At 45.3% G+C, this 17,709-nt stretch overlaps 1 long non-coding RNA gene and 1 other non-coding gene across 3 annotated transcripts in view; both read left to right on the top strand.

The window, feature by feature from the left end:
- The first annotated feature begins 330 nt into the window (after nt 1–330).
- LOC135917105 (uncharacterized) overlaps nt 331–17,709 on the top strand; it is a 41,056-nt gene continuing 23,677 nt past the window's right edge. For both annotated transcript variants that reach the window (XR_011511427.1, XR_010569183.1), the window contains exons 1-3: nt 331–454; nt 5,094–5,215; nt 8,449–8,733. This is a non-coding gene — a long non-coding RNA (uncharacterized lncRNA). The remainder of the gene's footprint in view (nt 455–5,093; nt 5,216–8,448; nt 8,734–17,709) is intronic.
- On the top strand, nt 6,225–6,297 carry TRNAK-UUU (transfer RNA lysine (anticodon UUU)). Its single transcript has one exon. It is a non-coding gene; the product is annotated as a tRNA-Lys (tRNA).

The raw sequence follows: 17,709 nt of genomic DNA, 5'->3' as shown, positions 1-17,709 counted from the left end.
CGATCGCGGTTGTGAGTTTGTGAGTGGTGGGAAAAGTTTTAACAGCGGAGCTGTTTTAACTTGAGTTCCAGCTGTGCCCGGCGGCTGCTCAAAACTTAGCGCAGCTATGCAAAGGGAAATGGAGAGGAGGAAATGCTAGGTGAGACATAGGGAGGCCACAGCTGTGCAGCAGCTGTGCAACACCTCTGCCACGCGCGACGTGGCACAGGTGTTTGGGTGAGGAGATAGAGATTCTTGTTTGGGGAAGGAAAAATTGTGGTAAAGTGCAGCGCAGTAACTGTCTCTCAGTTGAGGACACCTCAACCGCGCTGCACAAGTGGGAGAGGTGATTGAGGAGGCGCACAGTGGGGGATTGGCTGCGCCTAGCGATGACCTATGCTCTGACGTGCACGTGCTTTCCTAGTTGGGAGACGAGGCGTGCGCCGGCGAGATCAGTGTCCGATCCAGCGATAAGGTAAGCAGACATAGGAAGGTGCTCTCTCCCGAAGAAGAGAAACGACGGCGAAAGAGAATGAGGCAGGGGGAGGAGGCGACCAATGAGAGCCCGCGCAGGACGCGAGGAAGAGAGGTGATGTGCAGGCGTTTCTGTGCGGCGCGCAGTTTCGAAAGATGGAATCCCCTTGTCCCGACGGATGGACGGACGGAAAAAGTTTAGCGAGAAAAGTACCTGCATGGTTGCCAGCCCGCGCTCAGGCCACCCAGGCATTATGTCCGGCGACGCAGAGCCTTGCCACCGCTGCCCAGGCCCGCTGGATTGCCCATAGTCGGGCGTGTACTTCCGAGCTAGTCAGAGCGCTTAGCCATCGCTCCTCGAGTAGGTCCGGTTCTATGTTGTCCTCTGTGCATTTCCGTAAGATGTGTGCCGTGTCTGCGTGTTCATGCTTGCAGAGCTTGCAGATTGCGTCAGGGTAATGTGCGGAATTTGTTTAAGTGTGCTGGGTTTCGAAACGTTCTGGTTTTGAACCTTCTACAATCTGTTTCTTGAGATCTGTCAAGTTGTTTGTGCGGTTGTTGGTCTGCGTCTCTTTGTTTCGTATAGTGTGTCAGTATGTTGTGGTACGTGACCAGTCTGTCCCTGTCGTCTTGTATCGCTACTTCGTCATGGTCGCCTTCTCCGTGTTCTCCATCGCCTCCGCCGCAGTCCTCCCTCCTTCCGCGGGAAGTGCGGGGTGTTGGGTCGTCACTGTCCGACCCGCAGTGGGTTAGTTCTTGCGCGACTAGTGGGCCTTCTCGTTGATGTTGGGAGGGGTGATCGGGTCTTCTGTGGTTACTTCTCTTTTATGTGCCGGGATTCATTGGAGGTATATGGGTGTGGTTTTGCCGTTCTTGAAGTCTTCTGCTCTGCGGTTCAGGATTTTTGCCGCCTCGGTGGAGGCCCAGCCCTTTGTGAAGTTCCTAATGGCCGTCTTTGAGTCGCTGGTTATTGTTCTATCTTGTTGCTGACCGTTGATTACAGCCAATGCGATTGCCGCTTCTTCCGCTGCCTCCGACGATCTGGTCCTTATGGAGCCGGCAGTCACCGTCTTTCCTTTCGTGCCTACGACCGCCATTGTAAAGAGGGAAGTACGCTCGTCACCGCCGACACCTACATTGTCATTCCTGTTTCGGGGTACAGGACGGCGTCTACGAAGAGCACCCCATCCCGCGCACCATGGTTTTTGAGGATCGTTTTCGTGTGGCATTTTCTTCTCTCGACATCGTGCATGGGGTGCGTCCCGAGCGCCAGCAGGAGTTTGCACCACAATGCGGTCAAGGAATCGGCGGCTGCGCCAACGGCCGCCTCCCCCGTCGCCGCTGCTTACGCAACTTGGCGACGGCTACTGCTGCCTCAGTGACACAGCTGCTTGTAGATGTCGCACCCTACCGCCGCCACCACCTTACACGTTCACGTCCGTCACCCCTTATATCCTCCAAATGTAGTTCGCAGGGGGTGCTCTTCGATTTGTCATCCCGGACTGGCTGAGGACTGTCCGAGTAGCTACGTACGCCAAAGCTCATTGGCTATTTCTAGTTTTCCTTACCGTCACCACCACGTGACAATAGTGCACTACCGAGCCAACCCATGGCGGAGGTGCACTCCCCATACGTGGGCCGACCCGAAGATAGTGCAATACCGGGCCGACCAGCGGCGGAGGTGCAGTTCGCCGTTAAGAGGCCCACATACACAGCTTCGCTGGTCATCCTTCTTCACAGAGTTGAAGGGCACTGAATTTTTGTTCTTCGCCATATGGAGAGGCTGAAAATGGATAGGTGGCCTGACCATGACGGCATAACGAAAAGTGCAGACGAACGGACGGCGCAGACAAATAAGAGCTCCAGCACTGGCCTCGTCCGTAAACTAAATAGACATCCTCAACAAAAGAGCTACAGACAGTTCTTTTGCGCAAGCATGTCCTTGTATACCATTATCTCGGGCAACTTTATCCGGATAAGCAAACGTAACATAGCCAAACCGAACTGAATGCATCGCGTTGAGACCGCTGGAGCATACCGCAATAACTATCACCAACACGTTGTTCAAAATCTGTAGTTAATCATTTGTCATAATGAAGCGCAGCAAATTGAAATGGGCGGCTTTGTAAACAGTGTTCTTGAGGAATATGCGCATGAGTATGCGCAAAACTGGCGAAATATGGTGCAGGTCTCCAGCATTTCATATTGAAAAAGAATAAGCCAGCTGTAAACTTTTCCTTGGTGCTTCATTAAATCAACGGAATTTTACACTCTGCAAACATGCAAACTAATGGTGCTTTCCGTCCCATACTCATAATCGCCTTATTAGAAGCACCGTAACGCGGGGCCACGCATTAATACTGTGCGCCACAACTCTCGGTTCTCTTCTAGTGATCGTTTTATGCAAACAACGTGTCGATAGCTCACTGCATCACTCATTAGGTCTTGAGAGAAATACTTGGTTACGTGAGATACAGCTACTAAATACTAACAGCGTCCATGCGTCTGAATTGACCTCCCCCCCCCTCTTTTTCTTTAATTCCACGGTCATGTGTGACGTTGCTTCTTTCGCTGCTTGTTTATTTGTTTACCGGCGTCTTACATTTCTTTGTTTCCATATAGGTTCTATTTTCTTATTTAAATAGTTTTTTTCGACCATATCATCTTACGCCCAATAGAAATGAAATGCGGTAGCAAGAAAGAAGTTTTTCTAACCCTCCGACTGGACTCTCGGACAAGTTTTCAGGGTAAAATTATTGGACCGTGGCCAAATCCATCGCTGGCGCTGAAAGGTATACGTGCGCTCCAGTGGAGCTTTTGATGTGCACTGGCTTCAATGACCGTTTATATACTACTGTCCTATACATCGTCCATAGTGGGCACATACTTTTTCTTTTCGTACTCCCCCGTTTTCCTTGCGCCGCAAGTACGGTAGTCAACCGACAGCTCGTCTGGGTAACCTCTCTACCTTTCCTTATACCCTTGCTTTTTATTTCTCTGGCTCCCTCTGCAGGTGATTCCCCGTCTAAGCTCTACATGCCTCCTTTTGTTTCTGCAGACTTATGCTATTTCAAGTGCGTTTTATTTGACGTGGATAAGCGGCACCTTGGTGACTAAAAATTACGCCATGCATTTTCAGTTTTTAAACAGCAACAAAAACTCCCGCTTTCCACAGTGCAGCCAAGAAGTCATGGAGGCGTATGATGTTACCGGGCGCACAGCGGTGACAAATGACGAGAAGCGCAGCTGTTGTCGTGCGCAGAACAGTGGAGGGACGGGGAAAAAACAAGAAATGCGCAATAAAGTATCGCGACAAGCGCGCGAGCATGTTCGAATTCAGTCCTGAAACGATGAAGACGTTCATGCTGACGTCGCTTGCAGGCGACGGCAAATGAATCGCCCTCCAAGCACACATACAGGCAGGCATGCTCTGGGTCATAACTGCGTTCTATTTAGAAATTATTCGCACTTACAAAAAAAATAAAATGAAAGAGGTTCCTTCGTCTATACATTGTGTATGCTTTTTTTATTTTACTTCATACACCTAGAGAAAAGGCTAGAATATTTACTCGAATCAGGTAACTAAAGATGAATCATCCGAACAGGCAGACATCATTTGCAAGAAAAAAACAAAACAATCCATATACTATTAAAACTAATTTCAGTATTTGCCTCCCTAATTACTTTATGGCACATTTTTATACTGGAAAGTTGAAGGGAACCATCATGGAAGTCTAGTTCCGTGTCTCTACTTCTCGAAATGGATATGCATAACGAAGTAATGGGCTTCCAATTATTCGCGTAATTAACGTGATACAGAGGCCACATATGCATATGCGCCACAGGCCGCATGCATATGCGCATTTGCGGTGCTTGGGCTACTAGCGCATGTATACAAAAACAGATTTGGAGTTAACTGTCTCTTGCATCGCCTGCATCATGTACGACTATTCAGAGGTGTTCTACGTTGAATAAAAAAAAACAGATATCTTCTGAACACCCACCTGCCCCGCCAAAAGAAGAAAGGACAGAATTAGGCACTGCAGTTCATATGCTGAGAGAGGGAGAGAGAGAAAGCAAAGCGAGGGAAAGAAAGCAGGTCAACAAGAGGAGTGACCGGTTTGCTACCCTACATTGAGTGTAACGGAAAGGAGGAATAGAAAGAGGAAAATAGTGAGCACTTAGCGCAGTGGAGAGGATTCACATGATCACTATAAGTGGTCTCTCATGTCGGTGCATTTCAAGTATACGGTACTGCACGGATCGCTTTTTGTGCCCGCGATGGATGTGGCCACGGTCTGAGTACCTTCGACTCAGAGAACGGTCTCGAGTTCAGTCGGTTTAAAGTTGTCCTGAGAAAGAGACGTTGGACGTTGTAGCGAGTACTGATACACAATATAGATGCTCGATGGATTCCGCGTACTACAAAAGTCATATGTATGGCTATCAGCCAATTTCCACGCGGTAGCAGTGGGCATTAGTAAACACCCTTCCCAGCCCCAAGCAGCAAAGAAACGTTGTTTCAACACGGGAAAGGCTATATGGCAGTTATAACCGTAGCAAGTGATCAAGCTTACGCCGTCGGCATTTGAAGACACTTGAAAAACTCCAGAAAACTTGTTTTCTCTTTTTTTTTGCAGCCAAGAAAACCAAGTTCCCTAGCAGCGTCTGTTCTCGTCAAAGGTATTGCCAGTGTCTGGGGTGTCTTCGCCTGGCAGCGTCTGACAGCCCTGGGAGCAATGTCGTTGCCGACGATGCCACAGTGAGCCGCAATGCACTGAAATATTATGTTGTGCACTGTTTCCAGAGTATGATGATGTACTTCCCCTAATGTCGGACACCATCTGATCGTACGTTCCGGGACGTAAAGCCCACTTGAGACTGTAAAGAGCTGCTTTAGATTCACAAAACATGACCCAGTTCTGTGCCAATTCATCGGGGACGCAGTTCATAGCGGCACGAAGGAATGTAAGTTCTGCTGCTGTAGATGTAGCCATGTGTGACATCTTGAATTTAATGGCAATGTTGGGCCGTGTAACAAAAAAAAATATTCCATACTGATTTTATTCCTATCTCCTAAGGTCAAATCTACGTAAAGAATAACGCGAGCATCGGGCGGCGACCCGCAACGTTGTTTCAACAGCCCAATCAATCAATCAATCAATCAATCAATCAATCAATCAATCAATCAATCAATCAATCAATGTTTATTGCTGATAAAATAGGAGTGGTACAAAGCGAAATATGCCGAAGGAGGACCCTTGGTTACAAACTCCTATGTTAATTAACTAACAATTATTATGGCAAACATATAACAAAATTAAAAGGAAAATCTTAGGCGTAGCAAACAAAGCATCAAAAATTTCAGTTCGTAACATGAAAATTCTAATGAAACATGCGCAGTTAACAAGTTTAACGGAACGCAACACCTATACATTCAGTGAAAACATTTCTAGCTTTTGCCTAAATACCTAAATAGACATCATTATCTTCCAGTGCAAGTGTTAGTGAATTCCGTAATGAAATTTATGAGAAACGAATACTCATTTCTTCATAATTAGTCTTTTTTTTGCAGTAGAAGGTTATTATGGACACAAAACCTAGTTTTTTTAGGATTAGATAACGAAGACGGGAAAAATGTCATTGATGATGATGATGCTGTTGTTGTTGATGATGATAATTTTGCGACGAAGAGCCTTCAGAAACAAAACAAAACACAAATACTGTAAGTATATAGCTTGGAGATAGGCAGCATATTTAGTTCCTTGCAGTCCCGAGTAGCTCAGTCGGTAGAGCGTTAGGCTTTTAACCTAAGGGTCCAGGCTTCGAACCCTTGCTCGGGCGAGACCATAACTTTTATTTAGTTCTATGAAAATAGGATGATATGGTGATAGTGGGGAGCGGACGTAATAAGGCGTACTGCTTGCTTTTGCAGTTTCTTGCAAGGCCAAATGTGAACTGAACATGAATTTACAAAGGATGTTATGCAGTAACTTAGATTACTTTGTATGAATGCATAATACAAGTAGAATAAGGCTGGTTCGGCTAAAAGAAATTCCAGATTTTATCAATGCCCTAATTCTACATGAAATCTTTTTTTACAAACAGGAGTAATATGATGGTGAAATTTCAACTGGGTGTCAACTATAACTCCCAGAAATGTTTGTGGTCTTTTAAAGAAGTGACTTTAGACTTGACATAGAGGCAGGGTTGCTTGACAGTTTGCAGGTTTTTGGTGGGTGAATGAAAAAGCATCAACCTAGTTTCGGATGCATTAAATTATAATCTATTAGAATTGCACTACTCTTCAAAAGAGGTTAAGTCAATTTGCAGGTTTGTTAGAAACAAAAATCACAGACTCGGAATGTTGAACAAAAAAATGGTCATGCCACCGGCGTAAAGCAAGCGGGAAGGATATTTAACGCAAATTGGTGAGTCATTAATGTATACTAAGAATAATAAGGGGCCTAAGATCGAACATTTTGGAACAACCTCTGTTATTAGTGGCAGGAGTAGGTGTAGAGATATTAAAAAAAAACGACATGAAACCTATGAAGGAGAAAGCCCTGTAATAGTGACAGCGCAGGACCACTTATGCCATAGCACTCTATTTTACAAAAAAAAATTAAATGATCAGTGCTATCAAACGCTTTTAAGAAATTCACAAAAAGAGGATCTGCGATATTACCACTATCAATGAATCAGCAACTAGTGTCAGTCAAGCATGCAATTGCTTTATCAGTACCAGGACCTGCTCTAACGTCAAAGGCTTTCCTCATTCAAAGGAGAACACTTTTATTTGCTTTGAAAGCCAGTAGCATTACCCGCCTTGACAAGATTTTCTTGTATAATTGGCGGACAAGAGGAGAGGTGCGCTTAGACGTAGAGGGAGTTTCAGTGGGTCCGAGGTAGCACATTCATAATAGAAAACTGGATGATGAGGGTGGTGCTGGAGTCTGATATTCGTTGACTTTCCCTTGCTTAGCTCGTGGTTGCTGGTTGAAAATCGAGCCGTCGTTCAATGCAAGGTAAAAAATGCCGTTAGAGCAGATCCTCAGCGAAGAAAAGTTGGCTGAGCAAATTAGCATGTCTGCCGAAAGGCCTCTACAACGTTACCCTGTCACGCAAAATTGTTAATATAGGCACAGATATCAATTCTCACTGGTAGCGCCGACCAGTCAACGCCAGAGAGGTAGGCCAGCAGCAGTATTTTATTCCTTTCGCAACGAAGCAGCCTCCGGGTTTTGCAAAAATAAAAGCAGTTTTGTGTGGATTAATAACGCCTCTTTAGTGCGCACACGCCACTTTGACGTTGTGTGTTTTCGCAATTTTTTGACATCGCGTGACAGACAGGCGAAGTGGACGCAGCCCCAAAGAATATGACTAATAGCGGAAGGCTAATGGAGAAAAAAGAAATATCTCTTTTTTTTTTTCGCTCGGCCTAATATTGCCTAATTAGTGTGTACACGTCATATGAAGAGGGGGGGGGGGAATCTTGGTGACGTCGCTTGACAGACAGTAGTATTGGAGGCAGGCCAAAATTTTTTGGCCAATCTCGGAGTCCTAGTTGCATAAATACAATAGAAACAGTTAGGAACAAATCTACGGTAAAGCGCTCTGCTTCGTTGGAATTACGAAAGCGGCAGCCGTACTGGCAGGCGAGGTCGAACCGTTTGTATATCAGTTTGTATATATATGTGTGGTCTTGATACGTCAGGTGAAGCAGTGCCAGTTGCTCGATACGCTAAAGTGGTTCGCAATAAAAGGCGTTGATAAATCGTCATGGCCTTTCCTGATGTACCAACTCTCAACCTTTTCACGCCAGTATAGAAGCTTGAAAGTTTGCCCATGGCAGAACACCATAGCCTCCTCGATAAAATATTTTTATCGACTGCCAGCACGCGTTCCTCGCACTAGGACAACATAATCATCAGTGTACACGTCAGCTGGCCGCCGGTGAACAGGATGTCAAATCCGTTCTTCTATTTCACGCAGATTTGACCACTCGGGGCAACATGCACGGCTGGCGCACCTGAAACAACATGGCTCGATTCAACAGTGCTTTTCTTGAGCAGAGAGTGCGCAGAAGGACCGGATCATGTGTTTGAGGACTACGCACGTGAGCGCTCGGGAAGGTTCGTCAACTGGACTGGAGCGCCACCCACTTTGACTTCCTCGGACGATGCGCCTATTAGAAGCTCATCACCCGAGCATCCTTTCAGTGGGCACGTCAGCTGGCCGCCGGTGAACAGGATGTCAAATCCGTTCTATTTCACGCAGGTGAGCAATAAGTACTCATGAATGAAATCTAGTGACCGATGCCTAATACAGCTGACGTGCCCACGTCGCTTTTGTGCTTTGTTCTGTTACGTGAGAGACGTCGCGTCGTGTCTTTTAATGCTCTCTGGCGACGTGGAATCCAATACAGGGCTCAAAACGGAAAAGATGCTGCTTGAACTTCTTGACGGACAAAGAGCGATGCTTGAAAAACTAGAGAGGCTAGAGAATAGGTTTAAGAATGTCGAATAATCAGTGGCAATTGTTAAAGATCTCGGGGCTAAAATGGGGAAATTGGAACAAACTGTGGAGCAGATAGACAAGATAATAAATGAGCTTGAGGATAGAAGCAGGCGCCACAATCTTCTTGTGTTCGGTGTCTCGGAGCCTGCCGGAGAAACGCCAGAATTACTTGCACAGACAGTGCTCGATGGCTTATTCCGTGATACACTAGGAGTGAAGGTGTGATCCGTACAGCGTATTCATAGAATTGACCAACGGCATACTAACGAATCACGCCCTGTAATCTTAAAACTGGTTGACCATCGTGAGAGAGTTGCTGCCCTGGGAAGGAAGGAAGGAAGGAAGAAAAAAGTGGAGAAGGAAAGGCAGGGAGGTTAACCAGTTTAGCTCAACCGGTTTGCTACCCTACACAAGGGAGCGGGATGGTGACGATGAAAGATGGGGAGGAGAGAGACAGAGAGCACATAGCACAGCACACACATCGTCAGTTACAGTCCGTCACTCTTGCGTGGTGCGTCACATCACTGTCACAGCCGCTTGTCCAAGCCCGTCGCTTTCAAAAACCGAAATAGTCCCTTCGTCACCTTCAGCTTCGATGTCTTCTGTCGGCGACATCTGAAAATCGTTTCAACTGACAATAGTCTATTGTCAAGGTACGCTAGAACGGACGCCAGGGACGGTCTCTGAACATTATTTATTTATTTATTTATGATACCCTCAGGGTAAACAGGCATTACAGAGGGGAGTGGTATAAAATACAGAAAAACAACAAAATTTAAACTACAACAAGCAGCACAATGTTTCTAATTATGCGATAATAGTTACGTAGAGGTAGAATACAAGATGTTACAGAGCATTGGTTAATGAAGTCACAAATTTTTCATGATCTGAAATTGTTACTACCAATTTGGGAAGGAAATTCCAATCATTTGATGTGCGTGGTATGTAGGACTGTAGGAATGATTCTGTTTTACACAACAGAATGCCAACTTTATGACAAGATCCAGACGGGGCGAAACGTAATGGGGTGCAAGTATTAGTAAATCGCGCAGGTCGGGAGGGTGATAAAGATTGTGAAAAAGGCTTAAGCGAAGCATGACACGTCGAGAAGCAAGCGTAGGTAGCTTAAGGTTAGCCTTGATTGCCGTGATGCTCGCGATTCGATTGTAATTAGAGAGTATAAAACGGACCGAATTATTTTGCGCCATTTCAAGCGAATGTACCCAAATTATTATAATGCTGATCCCAAACCGAAGCGGCATCTTCTAACTTAGGGCGAATGAGTGTTTTATACAGCATTAGTTTGAGAGACGAAGGCGATTTTGCCAAGTTACGACGAAGATATCCGAGAATGCGATTAGCGTTGCGGACAACATAAGAGATGTGAGTATCCCATGTTAGATTGCTACTGATGTGAACTCCGAGGTACCTATGTGAAGATACGCTGTCGAGTAGTGCATTATTTAGGTGATAAATGGTTAATCTAGTTATCTTTCTAGACACTCGCATGAATTTGCATTTTTTATTGTTTAGTACCATAAGCCATATATATATATAATATATATATATATATATATATATATATATATATATATATATATATATATATATATATATATATATATATGATATATATATATATATATATACTAAATTCTAAATACTATATTCTATTCTACTAAATCTATTCTAAATATATACTAAATTCAGCTATATATATATATATATATATATAGATCCGCTGATATACTGACTACGCAGCAGCCAGCAGCCAAGCTAAACCCACGAGGGTAAGCGAAGAAGTTTTCATTCTTATTTACCGAGAAGACGCCAATACCAGTTGGTACTCGAGCCCGGGCTTGGATGTCCCTTGTGCAAGGCGACCTCGAGACCCAACATACGTCATTTCCCATGGGACTTTCCTATCCTCCACTGTATAGCCATCAGAAACACTGAGCTACAATAGCAAGGCTGTTTGAGTGCTTCAACCCGTACTTAGACAACCGAGAACGTCTCCTAGCCCTCACAAATTCATGAAAAAGACGGGAATCACGCGGAAAGCACAGACACCTACATTAATGTCACCACATTGAAAATTATATTTGAGGGTACTTAAATAGATTATAAACATTGCGGAGCCTATCCGTCAAATAAAAATTTGGAGGACGCTTAAGCTTCGCCTTTAAGAGTGGAACGCGATAGCATTCAAACACCCCTGACTGCTTCTCACGCTTCCTGGCAACTGCAGCGTATGTAAACGTAATGTTTACCAGGAAACGCTCGCGGTGAACGCTATGCACGAAGGCGAGCTTTCCGGTAGAAAAACGGCCTCTTGCATGGACAGCGATCCGGCGGAGGTGAGCGCCATCTGGGAGTGTTTCAAAGCAAGCGGGCGCGCCGCGTCGTGGACTCTGGGATATTTAAGGACCCGCGTGCGCAAATGGCGTACGCCGTCTCCGGTCTATGGATTGCAGAAACGATGGATAAGGGGTTTGAGTTTTCGCGAAAAAGAATTACGTTTAACCGTATATTCATATCGTAATCCGAGAGCTATCCTGTGTGGAGGTGGTGTGTAAGTCGTAGTTTTCGATTTTTGTACACATTTCAGCTTGAGAAATTCAATTAGCTTAGACAATTCCTAGCGTTACATGGACGGCCTGGGTATGTATGATTAAAAAATCTTTTTGTCGAAAGGATGCCCGACGCCTGACGCCGAGGCCAACGCCGGATTTTTCACGTCACGGGCTCCTTAACGATATCGCGTTAACAGACCTTGTGGGTATGCCCCGCAACTTCCACTCTCAACAACACCGTACTTCGTAGCTTACCACCGCAATTTACAGCTGAGAAGAATTATCCACTTCGTAGCACAAGTTCAAAAATTATGGTGGCCCCTTCGCTCAGCACATCAAAAATGTGCGGGGCGAAGACGCATGAGAAAACCAGGAAACCCGGGCCTCAGTTATCGCCTCAAAACATTGCGCGTGCCGATGAGGGGGACTGACCACACTGGAGGGAATGAAACGTACACGGAACAAAATATAAAAGGGGTTAAAGGCGAACATTGAAACAAAACAGTTGGCAACTAAATGATAACCCAAATTTTGAGAAGATCTATACATTAACTTAGGAAAAATTTTTTTTTAAAAAGTCGTGAGCCATATTCCAGTCTCCGAAGGAGGATGATCAGTGAAGCTGTTTAGCACACAACCCAGAGGTGAGACAGAATTTTGAACAAAGCTATGAACACATTTATTGTCTTATAATCTGTGGTCATCATGACGATAGGTACACACACACAGTCTCGTATCGCCTCTGTTACTAGATGCATAAGCATTTCTATGCCTACCCAACAAGAAATTTGTCCGTCACGTAAGACAATGAATGGCTCATCCCGCTTAAGCAATGGCTCATGTCCCTGTAAGCAAGAAAAAATGTCTACTTGAGAGTCTACTAGCTGATCTTGAATATGATACCTATTGATAACTAATCTACTGAAAACGCATATCCAAGCCACGGAACGTATAAGCTTTTGCATAGAATGAAGTGACTTTGCATCAAATTCTGGAACTGAGTTTTTGCACATGCCGATTTGTTCACGTTCCCGAAAAATCTATGGAACCCTAGCCATGAACAGCTTCGCTGTGAAATAAAATAAAGTACCCTGCGGTCGGTACCCTAGCCGCGTAACCTTTCGGACGCTTCAGTGAACTTCTGCAGAGCAGTAACCATAGACCCATGGTTTGTGCCTAATTAACAGGCACCAAAAGTCAAAATCTTTTGTGTTGTAAATGCTAAACCCAGATTCCCAGGGGGAAACATGAGGAAAATTCAGCGGAAGGAGGAAAAGCGGCGCAAGAAAGAAAGAAACGGTCAATGGTTTCTGGTTCATTAAAAAAAGAGCAGAGGTTAGTTATAAATAAAGCAGATCTATAAGGTAAAAATTCAGACGGGGAACTTTGCAGCGGAAGTTTGATAATGTCACCTCTCATTGACATGAAGGGCATTAATATTACTCGTGTTCTAGGGAAATTTTAGATGTCGAAATTCATCTTCGGAAAGTAGGCATGATTCATTACAATACAGTAATAAAATGCGTATAAGTCTAGCTCCTGTATAAAAATCAGGAAGAATACTTAGTTCACTTGGGACTATTGAATGTTATTTATTCTTCCTCCTCCTCCTCTTTCTATGATTAGGCCAAACATTTTCAGCCTTTAACCCTTGATTGACGGCACATATAAATACCCCAAAAAACATCATATTTTATCCAAATGTGCAAACACATTAGTAATGAGAATAACCAACAAAAAGAAAAAATATATTTTCGAAACCTTTTCTGCAATAAAGGGCGGGGGGGGGGGGGCAGACAGATAACAGGAAGTAGGCTGCACATCAAGTATTCACCCTAACCATTTTTACAGATAGCGCTCGTCATATGTGAATCGTGGATGCAAATTTCATTTGATTTACTTCCCGTGTGTGGCCCCACTACAGCCGGAGATATTGCATCCGTCTGTCTCCTTTGACCATGCTTTCGAGAGAGAGTTCCGCGCATACCTTCTTCTTCCTCGTCCTCTGTTCTCACTCAAAACCAAATAACGCTTGTTGCCTGTCATTCAGTGTTGGCTGAAGACATTTAGCCAGAGATTTTGTACGACAAAGGCCTCGCCTGCTCCCCGCAAAAATCAGAACTCTTCCTACTCAGAGCCCCTACAAACCGCAAATCCGACACTGCGCCATCCCCGGAAATCACTGTGCGAGCCGGAGGAGGCGCGATCCCGGTGGTGACCACCATCCGTGTACTAGGCCTCTTCATGCAAGCTCACGGGCGCAACGGCAACACAATTCACAAACTGGAAGCATGCGTTCAGCAAACGATGCGACTCATTTCAAGAATTGCCAACCGACACTCTGGCATGAAAGAAGCCAACCTCATAAGGTTGGTACAAGCCTTCGTTCTCAGCCGCATCACCTACATCACCCCGTACCTCTGCCTCAAAGCGGCTGAGAGAGAGAAAATAGAGGGGATTATCCGGAGAGCCTATAAACAGGCTCTTGGGCTACCTATAAGAACGGCCAACGCTAAATTGCTAGCCCTAGGTGTGCACAACACCCTCGATGAACTAGTAGAAGCGCACCTTATATCTCAATACGAAAGGCTAGCTCAGAGTGCCGCCGGGCGAAACATCCTCCAGAATCTCGGCATCAACTACGAGTCGATGCAAAGCATTAAAGTAGACATTTCTCACGATCAGAGGCGCCATCTCAAAATTAATCCACTCCCTAAAAACATGCACCCCGAATTCCACAAGGAAAGGAGGGCCGAGCGGTCCAAAGCCCTACATCAGAAATTCCACGCCTTCAAAGACGTAGTCTATGTCGACGCAGCAGAATACATAGAACGCAACTGTATGTCCCTTGCAGTGGTGGACTCCTCAGGTCAAATACGCGCTGGTGGTTCAATTCGCACCAGAAGCTCCGAAACAGCGGAAGAGGCGGCTATCGCTCTGGCAATAGCCTCCACACATTGTCATTACATTATTAGCGATTCCAGAGCAGCAGTACGCAATTTTGCGAAAGGTCGGGTCTCGGCTCCCGTAAAACACATAATAGACACAAACCAACACCCACGACCAATCCACATCATTTGGGCACCAGCACACTCCTCCCTACCCGGCAACGATGCCGCCCACACCACCGCTCGAGGACTCGCCAACCGAGCACCCGGACGGCTCACGCTAGGATCAGGGAGGGATCGCATGGTCAGTTACCAGGAAATAACTCAGCACTACAGGTTAGCCAGGACAGTGTACCCGTCAGCACACAAATCGCTTAACAAGCGACAAGAAGTAGCTTGGAGACGACTTCAGACGAACACCTACCCCAACCCCGTAGCCTTTCACTATTACTACCCGGACCAATACCCTAATACATGTAAGCATTGTCAGCAAAAAGCGGATCTATTCCATATTATGTGGTCGTGCCCAGCCGAAAATCATACAAATCACGAAATAAGTAATACTGAGCAGTGGGAGGCCGTGTTGCTCAGCTCCGACCCTGACCTGCAGGCCAAGGTCATCGAGAGAGCTGAAGAAGCCGCCCGGGCCCAGGGGCTCGTGGCTGCCTAACAACAAGGTCATCCGTCAATACCTTGTTTTCAAATAAAGTCTTTACTCACTCACTCTGTACTGAATACCAAAATTCATAGTAGAGTGTGGGTGTAGGCCAGTTGGTATTCATGATTTTGGGATGCTGCCGCAAGCAAAACACAACACTTGAAGGAAAGGACAACGCGAAGCGGTACTGACAACTGATAATTTAATGAAACGAGCGCCAAGCTTTCATAAAACATACACACGTGTGCACCCGAAAACCAACGTAAAACCAATAACAAGAACAATAAAAAAACAGAACAAAAGAAGGGGGATTTTCGGAGTTTTCTTTTACTTTCAGTTGCCGAATCATTGCTTGTCAACTTTCGGAAAAAGGACATAAAGCCACCCAGCTCTAATGAACACGCTAGCAGAACAATGTTGCAGTACTTCCGTACATACATAAGGTTTTCCATAAAATTAAAAAGATTTCTGGTAAATATAGGGTTGATGTCGTTTTAGCACCTGGTAAACTTTCGAAGTTGTGCAGCATGGTGGCAAGGGGAACCACGGGCTCGGCCTACTGTGATACGAAGCACACAAATTCACATGTGCCTTGCACGACACGTGTGATAATAAGATTCCACTAAAGTGCAGCAGATACTACATTGGACAAACCGGTAGGTGCATTAACATTCGCTTGCGTGAGCATGAACGTTCCCTGGGGGCTGCAGGAGGGTCGACATAGGCTATTCATTACCGTAGTTGCTTGGGCTGCTCTATTTTCTTTTCGAAGACTGAGATTATCGGCAGAAAAAGTCGCCAGCTGGAAAGAGAGATTTTAGAGGCAGTGGCCACGCGATGCTTTAACGGTGGTGACTGAGTTAACTCGCCGTCAGTTGCGGTTCCTCGGAAAGAACATTTGTTTGTTTCCATGTGATAGACACGTGTTTGGTGCCTCAGTATTCTGTCAGCGTTTTCTTAGTATTTGTATTGCACCCCTGTTTAAGGCCACTCTGTGTTTCTTATTGGTTTTTACATGGCCTTTAGGGTGTACACGTGTGTCTTATCTATAAAAGCTTGGCGTTCACTTCATTAAATTGTCAAAGTTGTCAGTACCGCTCCGTGTTGTCCCTTCCTTCAAGTGCTTTGCTTTTGGCAACTTCCCAAAATCAAAACATCACCATAATTCAGGAAGAAAAGAAAAGATTGTCTGGTTTGTTGCCTGTCGGCAACATTCGTCAATAAAGGGTTAGGCAACAAACTGTTACCTTCGTTTCACCGAAAGCATTCAACGACGCACCGGCAGGGCGATTTGGGGGTGGGAAGGTCGATTTTGCCATTCACTTCGCATCAACACGTTATCAGGCCAAAATGAACCTTCCTGCGGAAAGAACACCATTGTGGTGACCAGATCGACTTCGTTTGCTTTTCGCAGGCTTGAACCAACCGTGAGGTAGCGAATCCGGCCGTGAATCCGCTTTCATTCGGGCAAGGCACACCGTGCTTGTATCCGTGACAGATGAGCCGTTACGTCCCGAGGCTATCCCTCGGCGCAGGAAAAGACCGCGCGATTAAGCACCGGACTTGCGGGCGCCTCTATTGAGCGCCTGCGTTGTGGCCGTAAGCTCTGGAAACACGTTTTCTTACCGTGCTTTTCTGCTTTGACCGCCCCGGGCATCTGGTGGGCGAAATGGCCCGCAACGCTGCGAATGAGAACCTCATAGCAATATAACAGCGCAAAAGACCACGAGGCCGGCGACGATGCCAGCGCTGGGTCGACCGCCTTGCTTTTCTCGTCTGTTGCGCTGTTATTACAGTGTTGAAGTCGAACAAACTGGCGGAACTTCGTACGAGTGCGGCAAACCACAAGCCGCCCGATGACGCACACAGAGGCTATTATAGCTGCGATACGTCTTTCGCTACATTGGAGTAGAGTGCTATGATGAAGTTGTCCGATGAGAGAAAAGAGGGTGTCATCAACTTGGCCCGAGGCTATATATATATATATGTGTGTGTGTGTGTGTGTGTGTGTGTTTCTGTTTGCTCGCAACATGTGAATATATCTATGAGCCATTCCATCTTGGAAGGGTGCTAGAACTGCAGGTATCTCTTGCTTCCAAGCCCTATGGCCAAGTTGCTGACACCCTCTTATATATATATATATATATATATATATATATATATATATATATATATATATATATATATATATATATATATATATATATATATATATATATATATATATATATATATAAGTATATATGTATATATGTGTATATATATATGTTTACTTAATGAATAAGCTGGGAAAATTCTCGAAACTGTATAATGGTCAACTTCTCTGTCAAGGAACCGGAACGAAGTCCTGCCGGGCTGAACTGTCGCAAGGTATTTTACTTGCCTACATATTATCGATATCCATGAGCGAATTAACTTTCGAGTTACCTGCTTAATTACTCATGTCAAAAGAGGTCCTAAAATTTTTCCATGTGCAGCTCCGTCAAAGATGCAAGTACTCAGCAGTGCTTACGTAATCTGAATATGTTCGTCCGTCAGAATGCGTACCCAACTTTATAATCTTTCTTTTGCTGTCAGAATTGTCATAAGCGCGCTCCGCCAATTCAACGAATTGAAT

This window comes from Dermacentor albipictus, chromosome 1 (assembly GCF_038994185.2).
Source record: "Dermacentor albipictus isolate Rhodes 1998 colony chromosome 1, USDA_Dalb.pri_finalv2, whole genome shotgun sequence".
Classification (NCBI taxonomy): domain Eukaryota; kingdom Metazoa; phylum Arthropoda; class Arachnida; order Ixodida; family Ixodidae; genus Dermacentor; species Dermacentor albipictus.
Note: the sequence above shows the minus strand (reverse complement) of the source record. Positions and strands in the feature narration are given on the sequence as shown.